Source organism: Anopheles funestus (assembly GCF_943734845.2).
Source record: "Anopheles funestus chromosome X unlocalized genomic scaffold, idAnoFuneDA-416_04 X_unloc_52, whole genome shotgun sequence".
Taxonomy (NCBI): domain Eukaryota; kingdom Metazoa; phylum Arthropoda; class Insecta; order Diptera; family Culicidae; genus Anopheles; species Anopheles funestus.
In genome coordinates, this window is record NW_026045179.1 from 98,340 (window position 1) to 115,000 (window position 16,661).

At 46.9% G+C, this 16,661-nt stretch overlaps 1 long non-coding RNA gene across 1 annotated transcript in view; it reads left to right on the forward strand.

Moving 5' to 3' along the window:
• Nucleotides 1–8,813: 8,813 nt before the first annotated feature.
• Nucleotides 8,814–16,661, forward strand: part of LOC125773768 (uncharacterized) — a 23,673-nt gene continuing 15,825 nt past the window's right edge. Inside the window, exons 1-2 of the long non-coding RNA XR_007420358.1 lie at nucleotides 8,814–10,307; nucleotides 10,875–11,725. This is a non-coding gene — a long non-coding RNA (uncharacterized LOC125773768). The remainder of the gene's footprint in view (nucleotides 10,308–10,874; nucleotides 11,726–16,661) is intronic.

The window sequence follows — 16,661 nt, forward strand, 5'->3', positions numbered from 1 at the left end:
ATAGCGCTTCTTATACCCATTAGGTGGTCGTAAGCTAGCGGGCCTAACAACCCTCCGAGAACCGTCCGTGCTGTCCATTGGCACACTGGCGTCTCATCCCCGCTTACTACTAGGCCGCAAAGGGCGGGTTCGCGCTGCACGTGTTAGTACCATACATGTTGGGAACACCGGTGGACGAGCTTGCCGACTGTGGATATCACTAGTTTCGACACCTACGACCGCCCGCAAACGACGGGACTACAGGCTGGGAGCTTCAAGTTGTAGAGATGCGTTCGCATCGATCCTCTCAGGCGACCCATGCTTGGTGGTTAGTGCTTGCGCGTGCGCGCCCCGTGTGTGCTGGAATTGGCCAACCAGTGCACATTGGTGGTGCGTACCGTGACTTGCACCATGTGACGAGAGTGTTGAAGAACACTGTGTGGTGACTCTATGCCTATGTGATGGGGTGCTTGTAACACACGACCGAACCGACGGCTCGTTGGATGGTCACGACAGTGTGGTGCAGGTGCGCCCATGTGTAACGAATACATTGAGTGCCGTTGGAGGTTAGCGGTTGGTTGGTTGCATGCTACAACTTCGCGTTGTACATGGGCTGGCCGCTGCGCTTCCTTCGGGTAGCCACTCGATGTTGATAGGCTTGGTGTGTTGTGTTCGTTGACTTTTGGTTCATTCCAAAAGTCTTCGGACTTAGATAATTTTACAAGTGTCGGCGCTCTCGGACCGAAAATAAGAAGACAACTAAGAAGAAAAAGAGAAAGAAGCTAATAGTGGAAAGTATTCTTCTTCAAAGAAGGAACAAAAATTTTACAAGTGTTGAAAAATTTCCTAAGTCCAAAAAATTTTCTAAGTCCAGAAAATTTTCTAAGTCCCACAAAATGGAACATGATGAAGAAGATACAGAAGTTGAAAATTTTTCTAAGTCCAAAAAATTTTCTAAGTCCAGAAAATTTTCTAAGTCCAAAGTGTTGGAACAATTTCCAAAGGCCCATAGGTTGCACTGAATTTTCCTAAGTTGGCCACAAGTACCCATGAGGTATCGAGAAGGTTCACCCGAAGGACATAATATGTCCCAAAGTACCGATAGAGCACCCACAAAGAGCACCCAATTGGCCTAAGTTGGCCAAAAGTACCGATAGAGCACCCACAAGTAGCACTGAGTTGGCCTAAGTTGGCCAAAAGTACCGATAGAGTACCCACAAATAGCACCGAATGGGCCTAAGTTGGCCAAAAGTACCGATAGAGTACCCACAAGAAGCACTGAGTTGGCCTAAGTTGGCCAAAAGTACCGATAGAGTACCCACAAATAGCACCCAGTTGGCCTAAGTTGGCCAAAAGTACCGATAGAGCACCCACAAGTAGCACCCAATTGGCCTATGTTGGCCAAAAGTACCGATAGAGTACCCACAAATAGCACCGAATGGGCCTAAGATGGCCAAAAGTACCGATAGAGTACCCACAAAGAGCACCCAATTGGCCTAAGTTGGCCAAAAGTACCGATAGAGTACCCATAAGCAGCACCCAATTGGCCTAAGTTGGCCAAAAGTACCGATAGAGTACCCACAAATAGCACCCAATGGGCCTAACATGGCCAAAAGTACCGATAGAGTACCCACAAGAAGCACTGAGTTGGCCTAAGTTGGCCAAAAGTACCGATAGAGTACCCACAAATAGCACCGAGTGGGCCTAACATGGCCAAAAGTACCGATAGAGTACCCACAAAGAGCACCCAATTGGCCTAAGTTGGCCAAAAGTACCGCCAAGTAGCACCATAGAGGCCCGAGTAGAGCGAAATGTGGGCCAAATTGAACATTTGAAAATTTTTACAAGTCCAGAAAATTTTCTAAGTCCAGAAAATTTTCTAAGTCCAAAGAGTTGGACAAATTTCCTTAGGCCCAAAGGTTGCACTGAATGTTCCTAAGTTGGCCATCAGTACCCATGAAGTATCGCGAAGGTTCACCCGAAAGACACAATATGCCCTAAAGTACCCACAGAGTACCCACAAGTTGCACCCAATTGGCCTAAGTTGGCCAAAAGTACCGACAAGTAGCACCATAGAGGCCCGAGTAGAGCGAAATGTGGGCCAAATTGAACATTTGAAAATTTTTACAAGTCCAGAAAATTTTCTAAGTCCAGAAAATTTTCTAAGTCCAAAGAGTTGGACAAATTTCCTTAGGCCCAAAGGTTGCACTGAATGTTCCTAAGTTGGCCATCAGTACCCATGAAGTATCGCGAAGGTTCACCCGAAAGACACAATATGCCCTAAAGTACCCACAGAGTACCCACAAGTTGCACCCAATTGGCCTAAGTTGGCCAAAAGTACCGACAAGTAGCACCATAGAGGCCCGAGTAGAGCGAAATGTGGGCCAAAGTACCGAGTAGTTGCAACAAATGCCCAAATGGATACCAAAATGTGGTACCAAGCACCTAACTGTTGCAACAAATGCTAGCTTTCTGAGCAAAAGCTGTGGACCAATTTCGTAGAAGAACCGCCTAGGCGAAAAGGCAAAAATCGCCGAAGCTGGCCCGCTCGCAGAGCTCGCGGGCCAGGAGATACTCATAGGGCGATTTACTAGAGTGGGGAACTTGAGAATTTTTGTGTCCGAGACTTTGGGCAACTTCGCGGCCGCCCCCTTAAAGTAAAAGATTTTCTCTGGGTGCCTAAAATTCGCAATTCCCGCAAAGTCGGGAAGACGTTAAAGTTTTTGCCCAAAAAATGGCCATCGATTTAAGGTGATTTTCCAATAAGAAAATTTTTCCTAAGATGAATTTTTTCGAATATTTCCTAAACTAAGCGTCGGAGCACATGGCCGTGGAGGAACTTTTGGTAGCTTTTGGCAAGGGCTATCGGATGAAATAATGCGAAAGGCCATCGGAGCGATATTGGATAAATGCGGGCCCATAAACGTACCTAAGAAGTGAAAATTGGTACCTTGCACGCAGGATGCAAGAAATGCTTGAGTGTTAACCATCATCGGTACCAAGTACCTAGGTTATATCGAGTGCGTAGATGGAAGTCGGTACCAAAGGGAAACCTTCCTAGGCTAGGTGCACGCAAGTGAGTATGGATCGATCAGTAGAAAGATGGGAAGCCCAAGGAAACCTTCCTAGGCTAGGTGCACGCAAGTGAGTATGGATCGATCAGTAGAAAGATGGGAAGCCCAAGGAAACCTTCCTAGGCTAGGTGCACGCAAGTGAGTATGGATCGATCAGTAGAAAGATGGGAAGCCCATGGAAACCTTCCTAGGCTAGGTGCACGCAAGTGAGTATGGATCGATCAGTAGAAAGATGGGAAGCCCAAGGAAACCTTCCTAGGCTAGGTGCACGCAAGTGAGTATGGATCGATCAGTAGAAAGATGGGAAGCCCAAGGAAACCTTCCTAGGCTAGGTGCACGCAAGTGAGTATGGATCGATCAGTAGAAAGATGGGAAGCCCAAGGAAACCTTCCTAGGCTAGGTGCACGCAAGTGAGTATGGATCGATCAGTAGAAAGATGGGAAGCCCAAGGAAACCTTCCTAGGCTAGGTGCACGCAAGTGAGTATGGATCGATCAGTAGAAAGATGGGAAGCCATAGGAAACCTTCCTAGGCTAGGTGCACGCAAGTGAGTATGGATCGATCAGTAGAAAGATGGGAAGCCCAAGGAAACCTTCCTAGGCTAGGTGCACGCAAGTGAGTATGGATCGATCAGTAGAAAGATGGGAAGCCCAAGGAAACCTTCCTAGGCTAGGTGCACGCAAGTGAGTATGGATCGATCAGTAGAAAGATGGGAAGCCCAAGGAAACCTTCCTAGGCTAGGTGCACGCAAGTGAGTATGGATCGATCAGTAGAAAGATGGGAAGCCATAGGAAACCTTCCTAGGCTAGGTGCACGCAAGTGAGTATGGATCGATCAGTAGAAAGATGGGAAGCCATAGGAAACCTTCCTAGGCTAGGTGCACGCAAGTGAGTATGGATCGATCAGTAGAAAGATGGGAAGCCATAGGAAACCTTCCTAGGCTAGGTGCACGCAAGTGAGTATGGATCGATCAGTAGAAAGATGGGAAGCCCAAGGAAACCTTCCTAGGCTAGGTGCACGCAAGTGAGTATGGATCGATCAGTAGAAAGATGGGAAGCCCAAGGAAACCTTCCTAGGCTAGGTGCACGCAAGTGAGTATGGATCGATCAGTAGAAAGATGGGAAGCCATAGGAAACCTTCCTAGGCTAGGTGCACGCAAGTGAGTATGGATCGATCAGTAGAAAGATGGGAAGCCATAGGAAACCTTCCTAGGCTAGGTGCACGCAAGTGAGTATGGATCGATCAGTAGAAAGATGGGAAGCCATAGGAAACCTTCCTAGGCTAGGTGCACGCAAGTGAGTATGGATCGATCAGTAGAAAGATGGGAAGCCATAGGAAACCTTCCTAGGCTAGGTGCACGCAAGTGAGTATGGATCGATCAGTAGAAAGATGGGAAGCCATAGGAAACCTTCCTAGGCTAGGTGCACGCAAGTGAGTATGGATCGATCAGTAGAAAGATGGGAAGCCATAGGAAACCTTCCTAGGCTAGGTGCACGCAAGTGAGTATGGATCGATCAGTAGAAAGATGGGAAGCCCAAGGAAACCTTCCTAGGCTAGGTGCACGCAAGTGAGTATGGATCGATCAGTAGAAAGATGGGAAGCCCAAGGAAACCTTCCTAGGCTAGGTGCACGCAAGTGAGTATGGATCGATCAGTAGAAAGATGGGAAGCCCAAGGAAACCTTCCTAGGCTAGGTGCACGCAAGTGAGTATGGATCGATCAGTAGAAAGATGGGAAGCCATAGGAAACCTTCCTAGGCTAGGTGCACGCAAGTGAGTATGGATCGATCAGTAGAAAGATGGGAAGCCATAGGAAACCTTCCTAGGCTAGGTGCACGCAAGTGAGTATGGATCGATCAGTAGAAAGATGGGAAGCCATAGGAAACCTTCCTAGGCTAGGTGCACGCAAGTGAGTATGGATCGATCAGTAGAAAGATGGGAAGCCATAGGAAACCTTCCTAGGCTAGGTGCACGCAAGTGAGTATGGATCGATCAGTAGAAAGATGGGAAGCCCAAGGAAACCTTCCTAGGCTAGGTGCACGCAAGTGAGTATGGATCGATCAGTAGAAAGATGGGAAGCCCAAGGAAACCTTCCTAGGCTAGGTGCACGCAAGTGAGTATGGATCGATCAGTAGAAAGATGGGAAGCCATAGGAAACCTTCCTAGGCTAGGTGCACGCAAGTGAGTATGGATCGATCAGTAGAAAGATGGGAAGCCATAGGAAACCTTCCTAGGCTAGGTGCACGCAAGTGAGTATGGATCGATCAGTAGAAAGATGGGAAGCCATAGGAAACCTTCCTAGGCTAGGTGCACGCAAGTGAGTATGGATCGATCAGTAGAAAGATGGGAAGCCCAAGGAAACCTTCCTAGGCTAGGTGCACGCAAGTGAGTATGGATCGATCAGTAGAAAGATGGGAAGCCCAAGGAAACCTTCCTAGGCTAGGTGCACGCAAGTGAGTATGGATCGATCAGTAGAAAGTGGGAAGCCCATTACCAGATGCCCTAGTGAAGACCGTAAACGAATATCATGAACCGATAAGGAGCACCAAATGCCCTAGTGAAGACCGTAAACGAATATCATGAACCGATAAGGAGCACCAAATGCCCTAGTGAAGACCGTAAACGAATATCATGAACCGATAAGGAGCACCAAATGCCCTAGTGAAGACCGTAAACGAATATCATGAACCAAGAAGTAGCAACGAATGCCTGAAAAAGTACCAAGTCCACGGTATAGAGTAACGAGAGTTAACCGCCGTGATGTATGCAATGAGGGCAGCCATTGCATGGGTTCTGGACTTGGTTCGCGAATAACTTTTTTGCTAGACATCGGACAAAGTTGACGTGTAAGAACGAAATGTAGCATTTGATGCCACCTATCCAAAACTTTTTCAAGATTGAAGATCCGATCGATACAGCCTGAGTTATAGGCAAAAGTTGGTGCAAAAACGAGCATTTTTAATGGTGAAAAATCGGTACTCCTCGAATAGCTCCTGTTGGCAGCATCGGACCACATGGTCGTGGAGGAACATATTGTAGCGTGCGGTGTCAAGTATCGACACCCAAAACCGCATGTCCGATGGACGGAAAATGACCAAGTTATAGTGAAAACTTGGTTGCACCAAATTCCCGAAGAAGTGCAACGAGAAGGTGAATGCGATGGTTGTTCGTCGAATAGCTCCGGCCACAGACATGGTAGCGATTAGTGGTGCATGGAAGAAATCTAGCCACAAGTGCCATCTACCCATGGCCAGAAGAAAGTGTGGCCATATCTTGGATACCGGCGGAGCTATGGGGCAAATATGGGCCAAAAATGGTGCAAGTTGGACCAAAAATCCGAAAAAGTACCTAGGTAAATGCGATGGTTGTTCGTCGAATAGCTCCGGCCACAGACATGGTAGCGATTAGTGGTGCATGGAAGAAATCTAGCCACAAGTGCCATCTAGCCATGGCCAGAAGAAAGTGTGGCCATATCTTGGATACCGGCGGAGCTATGGGGCAAATATGGGCCAAAAATGGTGCAAGTTGGACCAAAAATCCGAAAAAGTACCTAGGTAAATGCGATGGTTGTTCGTCGAATAGCTCCGGCCACAGACATGGTAGCGATTAGTGGTGCATGGAAGAAATCTAGCCACAAGTGCCATCTACCCATGGCCAGAAGAAAGTGTGGCCATATCTTGGATACCGGCGGAGCTATGGGGCAAATATGGGCCAAAAATGGTGCAAGTTGGACCAAAAATCCGAAAAAGTACCTAGGTAAATGCGATGGTTGTTCGTCGAATAGCTCCGGCCACAGACATGGTAGCGATTAGTGGTGCATGGAAGAAATCTAGCCACAAGTGCCATCTACCCATGGCCAGAAGAAAGTGTGGCCATATCTTGGATACCGGCGGAGCTATGGGGCAAATATGGGCCAAAAATGGTGCAAGTTGGACCAAAAATCCGACCAAGTTCGCGAGGCGCTTTCGTGAATAGCTCCGGCCACAGACATGGTAGCGATTAGTGGTGCATGGAAGAAATCTAGCCACAAGTGCCATCTACCCATGGCCAGAAGAAAGTGTGGCCATATCTTGGATACCGGCGGAGCTATGGGGCAAATATGGGCCAAAAATGGGTAAAATTGTACGGTCCAAAGCCAAGGGTAAATTTTTTTATTCCTCTAATAACTTCTAGCACAGACATTGAATCGGTTGGTGATGTATGGATGAAATGTAGCAAACAGTTGGAACTACCCATAAAATCTTAAAGATTGACGATCCAATGTATAGAACCGGAGTAATGTGCGATACTTGGTGAAAAATCGAGTGAAAAATTAGCTATAAACTGTTTTTGGCCCATAACTCGAATACTAGACATCGGAAGGGGGGGTCGTAGAACGATTTTTTGTTGCCCTATCGATTCCCTATCGAACGAGCAAAAGTTGTTTTTTTGACCAAAAAGGACCCCTACTCTAGTAAAATTGGCCTGATTTTACTAGTCCCCGGTACCCGTACAGGCAAAATGAGCAAAATGCTCAAGTATGAATGGTTTTTGGCTAATAACTCGAATACTAGACGTCGCAGGGGGGTGTCGTGGAACAATTTTTGGTAGCCCTTGAAATTATCTATCGAATGACATATACTTGATTTTTGGCCAAAAAGTTCCCTAGACTAGTAAAAATCGCATCATTTTACTAGAGTCGGGTAACTCGAATACTAGACGTCGCAGGGGGGTGTCATGGAACAATTTTTGGTAGCCCTTGAAATTATCTATCGAATGACATATACTTGATTTTTGGCCAAAAAGTTCCCTAGACTAGTAAAAATCGCATCATTTTACTAGAGTCGGGTACCCTGGACGAAAAACCGCTTAAGTTGCGGTTTTTGGCTAATAACTCGAATACTAGACGTCGCAGGGGGGTGTCGTGGAACAATTTTTGGTAGCCCTTGAAATTATCTATCGAATGACATATACTTGATTTTTGGCCAAAAAGTTCCCTAGACTAGTAAAAATCGCATCATTTTACTAGAGTCGGGTACCCTGGACGAAAAACCGCTATAGTTGCGGTTTTTGGCTAATAACTCTAATACTAGACGTCGGAGGGGGGTGTCGTGGAACAATTTTTGGTAGCCCTTGAAATTATCTATCGAATGACATATACTTGATTTTTGGCCAAAAAGTTCCCTAGACTAGTAAAAATCGCATCATTTTACTAGAGTCGGGTACCCTGGACGAAAAACCGCTTAAGTTGCGGTTTTTGGCTAATAACTCGAATACTAGACGTCGCAGGGGGGTGTCGTGGAACAATTTTTGGTAGCCCTTGAAATTATCTATCGAATGACATATACTTGATTTTTTGACCAAAAAGTTCCTAGACTAGTAAAAATCGCATCATTTTACTAGAGTCGGGTACCCTGTACGAAAAACCGCTATAGTTGCGGTTTTTGGCCAATAACTCGAATACTAGACGTCGGAGGGGGGTGCCGTAGAACAATTTTTTGTAGCCCTTGAAATTACCTTTCGAATGATATATAGTGGTTTTTTGGTCAAACAGTGACCCCGAGACTAGTAACCCTCCATACACAAAACCGCCTAAAAAGTTTTGGTTTTGCAAAATTTTGAAAAGTGCGTCAAAAAAATTTTTTCAAAAAGTACCAAATCGTGATCAGAACTCACTATAGACCATAAAAAGTGAAATCCGATGGTCATTTGCAACACTTGGTCAATCGAGAAAAATTTCACTTTTTTACTAGAGTCGGGTACCCTGAACGAAAAATCGCTCAAGTGATGGTTTTTGGCCAATAACTCGAATACTAGACGTCGGAGGGGGGTGCCGTAGAACAATTTTTTGTAGCCCTTGAAATTACCTTTCGAATGATATATAGTGGTTTTTTGGTCAAACAGTGACCCCGAGACTAGTAACCCTCCATACACAAAACCGCCTACAAAAACTTTGTTTTGAAAAATTTTGAAAAGTTCAAAAAAATTTTTTTTTCAAAAACTACTAAAACGTGATAAGAACTTACTATAGACCATGAAAAGTGATATCCGATGATAATTTGCAAAAGTTGGTAACTAGTAAAAAATTTCACTTTTTTACTAGAGTCGGTGCAACGAGAAAAAAAAAGTCCGTGATGGAGAAAAATGGCACGTTTTCCACGCCTGTACGCTTTCGTTTTCTATATAGGGGGTAGGTGAGCCAGAAGCATGAATTTGACTGAGTACGTATCTTTATGAATTGGGCCCTTCTAAATCGATTGAGACTACCCCCAGGACGATCGGACGACTGCTTCTGGCTCAAAATGTGGTTTTTAGATTTTGATCGTCAATTATGAGAGAAAAAATCGATTAGAAGTAAAGATACGAAATGCTTGGTCTAAGTTGGGAAACGACTTCGGATATTTGTTGGACGTTGTCGTAGAAGGTCCGAGGACCAAGGAAAAGTGATTTCCAAGTGGATTTATGCACTATTAGTCGATGGTAAGATGTGAAATTAGTAGAACTTACCATACAGTTTGCGAAGTTGAAGCAATCGGTTGGTGAACATGGTACTGTCTGTCCAATTTGGTGGTTCGGAATGAGTGAAACGATGTTGATGATGGATAGACGTTCCGATTGCCCCCGATCGGGGAACATATAGTGGTCTTTAAGGTCCAAGTACCTATGTTTTGGTAAGCAGAACTGAGAGTTAAAGGATGAAAGTCGGCCATTCCTAATATCATCCTATCGGTGGTTCGCGAGTTGTTTGAGGACCGGAGCAGCTCGCGATGAAACGGTCCTAGGGTATTGGTTATCCATCCAAGGAAGAGTAAATGCGATCCTAGATGTGTGTCGTTGGCCGTTCTACCGGTATCGCCTATCGATGAGATATCGACGGGCATGCCTTACTCGAAAGTTGAATTCTAGGATCGATGGTCAAACAGACCTATGAGAGATAAACCAAACTGAACACGTATTGATGTCGGCTTTTCCTATCATTTGATGCCGCAGGTTGTTTAGGGACCGGAGCAACTTGCGGCCGAGACGGTCCCCGGGGGTTTCTTTCTCCAAGGAGTGGAAACTATTAAGCAAGAGTTGTAGCAAGATACGATCCTCTGATGTGTCGTTGGCCGTTCATGCGGTATCGCCTGTCGATGAGACATCGATGGGCATGCCTTACTCTACCGACCTTCTAATTGAGAGTATTAATCAGGGATCGATGGTCAAACAAGACCAATGAGCGATAAACCAAACTGAACACGTATTGATGTCGGCTTTTCCTATCATTTGATGCCGCAGGTTGTTTAGGGACCGGAGCAGCTTGCGGCCGAGACGGTCCCCGGGGGTTTCTTTCTCCAAGAAGAAGAAACGATTAAGCAAAAGTTGTAGCAAGATACGATCCTCTGATGTGTCGTTGGCCGTTCATGCGGTATCGCCTGTCGATGAGACATCGATGGGCATGCCTTACTCTACCGACCTTCTAATTGAGAGTATTAATCAGGGATCGATGGTCAAACAGACCTATGAGCGATAAACCAAACTGAACACGTATTGATGTCGGCATTTCCTATCATTTGTCGCAGGTTGTTTAGGGACCGGAGCAGCTTGCGACCGAGACGGTCCCCGGGGGTTTCTTTCTCCAAGGAGAAGAAACGATTAAGCAAAAGTTGTAGCAAGATACGATCCTCTGATGTGTTGTTGGCCGTTCAAGCGGTATCGCCTGTCGATGAGATATCGATGGGCATGCCTTACTCTCCCGACTGGATTACTGAGAGTTTAATCAGGGATCGATGGTCAAACAGACCAATGAGCGATAAACCAAACTGAACACATATTGATGTCGGCATTTCCTATCATTTGTCGCAGGTTGTTTAGGGACCGGAGCAGCTTGCGACCGAGACGGTCCCCGGGGGTTTCTTTCTCTAAGGAGTGGAAACGATTAAGCAAAAGTCGTAGCAATAATCGATCACCTGATGTGTCGTTGGCCGTTCTTGCGGTATCGCCTGTCGATGAGATATCGATGGGCATGCCTTACTCTCCTGACTGTTTAATTGAGAGTTATAATCAGGGATCGATGGTCAAAAAGACCTATGAGCGATAAACCAAACTGAACACGTATTGATGTCGGCATTTCCTATCATTTGTCGCAGGTTGTTTAGGGACCGGAGCAGCTTGCGACCGAGACGGTCCCCGGGGGTTTCTTTCTCCAAGGAGAAGAAACGATTAAGCAAAAGTTGTAGCAAGATACGATCCTCTGATGTGTCGTTGGCCGTTCAAGCGGTATCGCCTGTCGATGAGATATCGATGGGCATGCCTTACTCTCCCGACTGGATTACTGAGAGTTTAATCAGGGATCGATGGTCAAACAGACCAATGAGCGATAAACCAAACTGAACACATATTGATGTCGGCATTTCCTATCATTTGTCGCAGGTTGTTTAGGGACCGGAGCAGCTTGCGACCGAGACGGTCCCCGGGGGTTTCTTTCTCTAAGGAGTGGAAACGATTAAGCAAAAGTCGTAGCAATAATCGATCACCTGATGTGTCGTTGGCCGTTCTTGCGGTATCGCCTGTCGATGAGATATCGATGGGCATGCCTTACTCTCCTGACTGTTTAATTGAGAGTTATAATCAGGGATCGATGGTCAAAAAGACCTATGAGCGATAAACCAAACTGAACACGTATTGATGTCGGCATTTCCTATCATTTGTCGCAGGTTGTTTGGGGACCGGAGCAGCTTGCGACCGAGACGGTCCCTTCCCGAAAGATGGTGAACCGAGTCGTCTGGCGTAAAAACCGGACGACTCGAAAGGGCTTGACCCTTTCAAGTGAGCGATAATCACATTCTACGCTCAGTTCGACAGCTACAAGGCAATCACTCGCTATGTTCAGAGCTAATACATGCAACATGCCGGCATTGTTTCCACCGACGCATGGATTCAAGACTGGTGCACTTATTAGTTAAACCGTTCGCCTCCGGGTGTTTCGAGTTCAAGTCTGGATGAGGATTGATCTTGCTGGTAATAGCTTGAGCCCCTGAATAAGGGGTCGAAGCGTACATCTTGAGACCATGTACAACATATTACCAAATCGGCACCATGGGTTCGGGTGCAAGTGATGTAACCGTGAAAGATGTTGAGCAGCCCAACATCGGTTTACACACGCATAATAGGAAGGCAGCGCTGTCGACTGGTCAGTCGTGTAAGAAGTGTGCATTATCGATCACAAATATATTGGTGATCTGTAGGTTGCGCATACACCATGCCCGGTGTAAAGTGCCGTGGTCCCCCCCGGGGGGCTGCATCAAACCGTTCGCCACGCGAACTACCCAATGGAACGAACTCGATGCATTTAATAAGAAGAAGAGATGATAATGAAACACGGTCGATTAAAGAGTTGAAAACGTTGAAATACCTATAAGCAAGTCTTAAGTTGGTGGTGACCGTTACGCCCCAACAAATTGGTGCCTTACCCTACACCAAAGAGCCATTCAACATGGTTCAAGTGAGCGATAATCACGCTCTACGCTCAGTATGACAGCTGCAAGGCAATCACTCGCTAAGTTCAGAGCTAATACATGCAACACGCCGGCATTGTTTCCACCGACGCATGGATTCAAGACTGGTGCACTTATTAGTTAAACCGTTCGCCTCCGGGTGTTTCGAGTTCAAGTCTGGATGAGGATTGTTCTTGCTGGTAATAGCTTGAGCCCCTGAATAAGGGGCCGAAGCGTACATCTTGAGAGTAAATGTACAACATATTACCAAATCGGCACCGTGGGTTCTGGTGCAAGTGATGTAACCATGAAAGATGTTGAGCAGCCCAACATCGGTTTACACACGCATAAGGGGTTTATTGTTATCTGTAGGTTGCGCATACACCATACCCGGTGTAAAGTGCCGTGGTCCCCCAGGGGGCTGCATCAAAACGTTCGCCATGCGAACTACCCAATGGAACGAACTCGATGTATTGAAAGAGATGAACAATTAATAGCGAGAATAGGGGCCCGGAAGCAATTCCGCGGCCCTACGGTCGATTCAAGAGTTGAAACGTTGTACAATCGTGGATAGCACCTAGTGCTAATATGGTGAGAGATAATGTGTGAGGAAATTTAGTTTCCTAAAGTTTAGTTAGTGGTTTCCGTTGTGCCCTAACAAACTTAAAGTTGGTGGTGACCGTTACACCCCAACAAATTGGTGCCTTACCCAACACCAAAGAGCCATTCCATATGGTTCTAGAGAGAGAGAGTTGTGTGGAAATTTATTTCCCACTAAGCGAGTGTGTGTCTGTAGTGGAACGAATTCTGGTTGATCCTACCAGTAATATACGCTTGTCTCAAAGGTTAAGCCATGCATGTCTAAGTACAAACATAAATGAATGTGAAACCGCATAAGGCTCAGTATAACAGCTATAATTCACAAGATCATCCTACCACTAGTTACTTGGATAACTGTGGAAAATCCAGAGCTAATACATGCAACATGCCGGGACTGTTGCCCTCGCGGGTAGCTGAACTGGTGCACTTATTAGTTAAACCAATCGCCTCCGGGCGGCTTGAGTTGAAGTCTGGATAAGGACGCAGATCGTATGGTCGCTTGTCGACTGACGACAGATCTTTCAAATGTCTGCCCTATCAACTATTGATGGTAGTGTAGAGGACTACCATGGTTGCGACGGGTAACGGGGAATCAGGGTTCGATTCCGGAGAGGGAGCCTGAGAAATGGCTACCACATCCAAGGAAGGCAGCAGGCGCGTAAATTACCCAATCCCAGTACGGGGAGGTAGTGACGAGAAATAACAATATGGACCTCTCTAACGATGGTCCATAATTGGAATGAGTTGAGTATAAATCCTTCAACAAGGATCAAGTGGAGGGCAAGTCTGGTGCCAGCAGCCGCGGTAATTCCAGCTCCACTAGCGTATATTAAAGTTGTTGCGGTTAAAACGTTCGAAGTTGATTGCCCGTCCAGACACGTGACCGCCACGGGCGCCCGGTTACACGCCGGGGCCGTTCGTGCGCGCGCTCACGGCTGCGACTCACAATGGTGTACTTGGGCGTTACTCTGTGAACGAGTACCGTGCTACCGGTTAACTCCGGCACGGGCTCCTCATGGTGCTCAAGATACTCACATTTACCTTGAACAAATTAGAGTGCTCAAAGCAGGCTAAGACAAAGCGTCCGGCCCCCCGGTGGGGTTGGCGTTGGCCGAGAATAATCTTGCATGGAATAATGGAATATGACCTCGGTTTATACGATTTCGTTGGTTTGTCAGAAACCTAGAGGTAATGATTAACAGAAGTAGTTGGGGGCATTGGTATTACGGCGCGAGAGGTGAAATTCGTAGACCGTCGTAGGACCAACTGAAGCGAAAGCGTTTGCCATGGATGCTTTCTTTAATCAAGAACGAAAGTTAGAGGATCGAAGGCGATTAGATACCGCCCTAGTTCTAACCGTAAACGATGCCAATTAGCAATTGGGAGACGCTACCCCTATTCGGTGCTCTCAGTCGCTTCCGGGAAACCAAAATCGGGTTCCGGGGGAAGTATGGTTGCAAAGTTGAAACTTAAAGGAATTGACGGAAGGGCACCACAAGAAGTGGAGCTTGCGGCTTAATTTGACTCAACACGGGAAAATTTACCAGGTCCAAACTTATCGAGGTAAGACAGATTGATAGCTCTTTCTCAAATTTAAGGGTAGTGGTGCATGGCCGTTCTTAGTTCGTGGAATGATTTGTCTGGTTAATTCCGATAACGAACGTGACTCAAACATGCTAACTAGAACGCTGTCAGCAGTGCGCCTCCGGGCGCACCTGACGTTACAGCCGGGCGGCGCCTTCACGGGCGGTCGTCGGCTACGTTTGCCCTGCTTAGCGGGACAACTTGTGTTTAGCAAGCTGAGAATGAGCGATAACAGGTCCGTGATGCCCTTAGATGTTCTGGGCTGCACGCGTGCTACAATGTGGGTCGCAGCGTGTTCTCGCCAATAGGCGCCCCCATTCCGAGAGGAACGGGAAATCACTAAAATGCCCATCTAGTCGGGATTGGGGACTGCAACGGTCCCCATGAACCTGGAATTTCTAGTAAGCACTAGTCATTAGCTAGTGCTGATTACGTCCCTGCCCTTTGTACACACCGCCCGTCGCTACTACCGATGGATTATTTAGTGAGGTTTCTGGAGGCTTACCTTCCGCGGTTCCTTCGTGAGCTGCAGCTGGCATGGCTGAAGTTGACCGAACTTGATGATTTAGAGGAAGTAAAAGTCGTAACAAGGTTTCCGTAGGTGAACCTGCGGAAGGATCATTACTGATGATCGTCCGCGAGTGACCAACCATGGGCTGCCTTCGGTGTAGCTCGGTCGCTCGCTTGCTATGTGTCAGAATTTGTTGAAAGCCAACTCGTTCGTTGTACACTTTGATGGGTGACCATCACTGTGTCCCCGTGCCGAGCTAGATCTCCCCTAGCCGTAAGGCACTTGAACGCCCCTTCGACGACGAGTTGCATGTGTGTGGTATGTGTCAGAATCTGGTGAAGCTTTCTGCATGTGATGTGCCTTGTGTGGATCCGTGGCCATTGCATTGTGTCTGGTGCTTAGATACCCAGACACTTAGAACGCTTGCGCGGAAAGCAAACTCGATCGTTGTACACTTTGATGGGTGACCATCACTGTGTCTCCGTGCCGTGCTAGATCCCCCCTAGCCGTAAGGCACTTTGAACGCCCCTTCGACGACGAGTTACAAGAGTGTGGTATGTGTCAGAATCTGGTGAAGCTTTCTGCATGTGATGTGCCTTGTGTGGATCCGTGGCCATTGCATTGTGTCTGGTGCTTAGATACCCAGACACTTAGAACGCTTGCGCGGAAAGCAAACTCGATCGTTGTACACTTTGATGGGCGACCATCACTGTGTCTCCGTGCCGAGCTAGATCTCCCCTAGCCGTAAGGCACTTTGAACGCCCCTTCGACGACGAGTTGCATGTGTGTGGTATGTGTCAGAATCTGGTAAAGCTTTCTGCATGTGATGTGCCTTGTGTGGATCCGTGGCCATCGCATCGTGTCTGGTGTGTAGGTACCCAGACACTTAAGCAAACTCGATCGTTGTACACTTTGATGGGCGAGCATCACTGTGTATCCGTGCCGTGTAAGAGCTCCCCTGGCCATCAGGCACTTGAAAGGTCCTTCGACGACGAGTTACAATAATGGTGTGTTAGATACGTCAGATTACGGTGTCTACTAGTGTGCAATACGTATCCGGCTACGGCACGGAACGAACGGGAACTGTGGTGCAGACAAACAAGAGTTAAGCCTATTAGTCATTAACTCTAAGGACGGGGCCATGGGGCGGTACACAAAGGATACGGATGAGCGAGTATGCAGGCCCAATACTCAATAGCTCGATCCGATCCAAGCACATGAGTTGACTGCGGCGCCAGGTTAACCAATGTGCTAGATTCTATTTGGCCAGTAGAATCTTGTGTCTTAAGCGATTTGATACCAAGACACCAGAACGAAAGTTAGTTGAAGAGTTATTAAACTCTTATGAAGTATGGTTGTGCAATCACAACTTATGACTTTAACCTATAAAGTGGATATGGACTTGCAATTATAACATGGAATCTCTACACACCCCATGAGCTCGATCCAATCCACGCACAC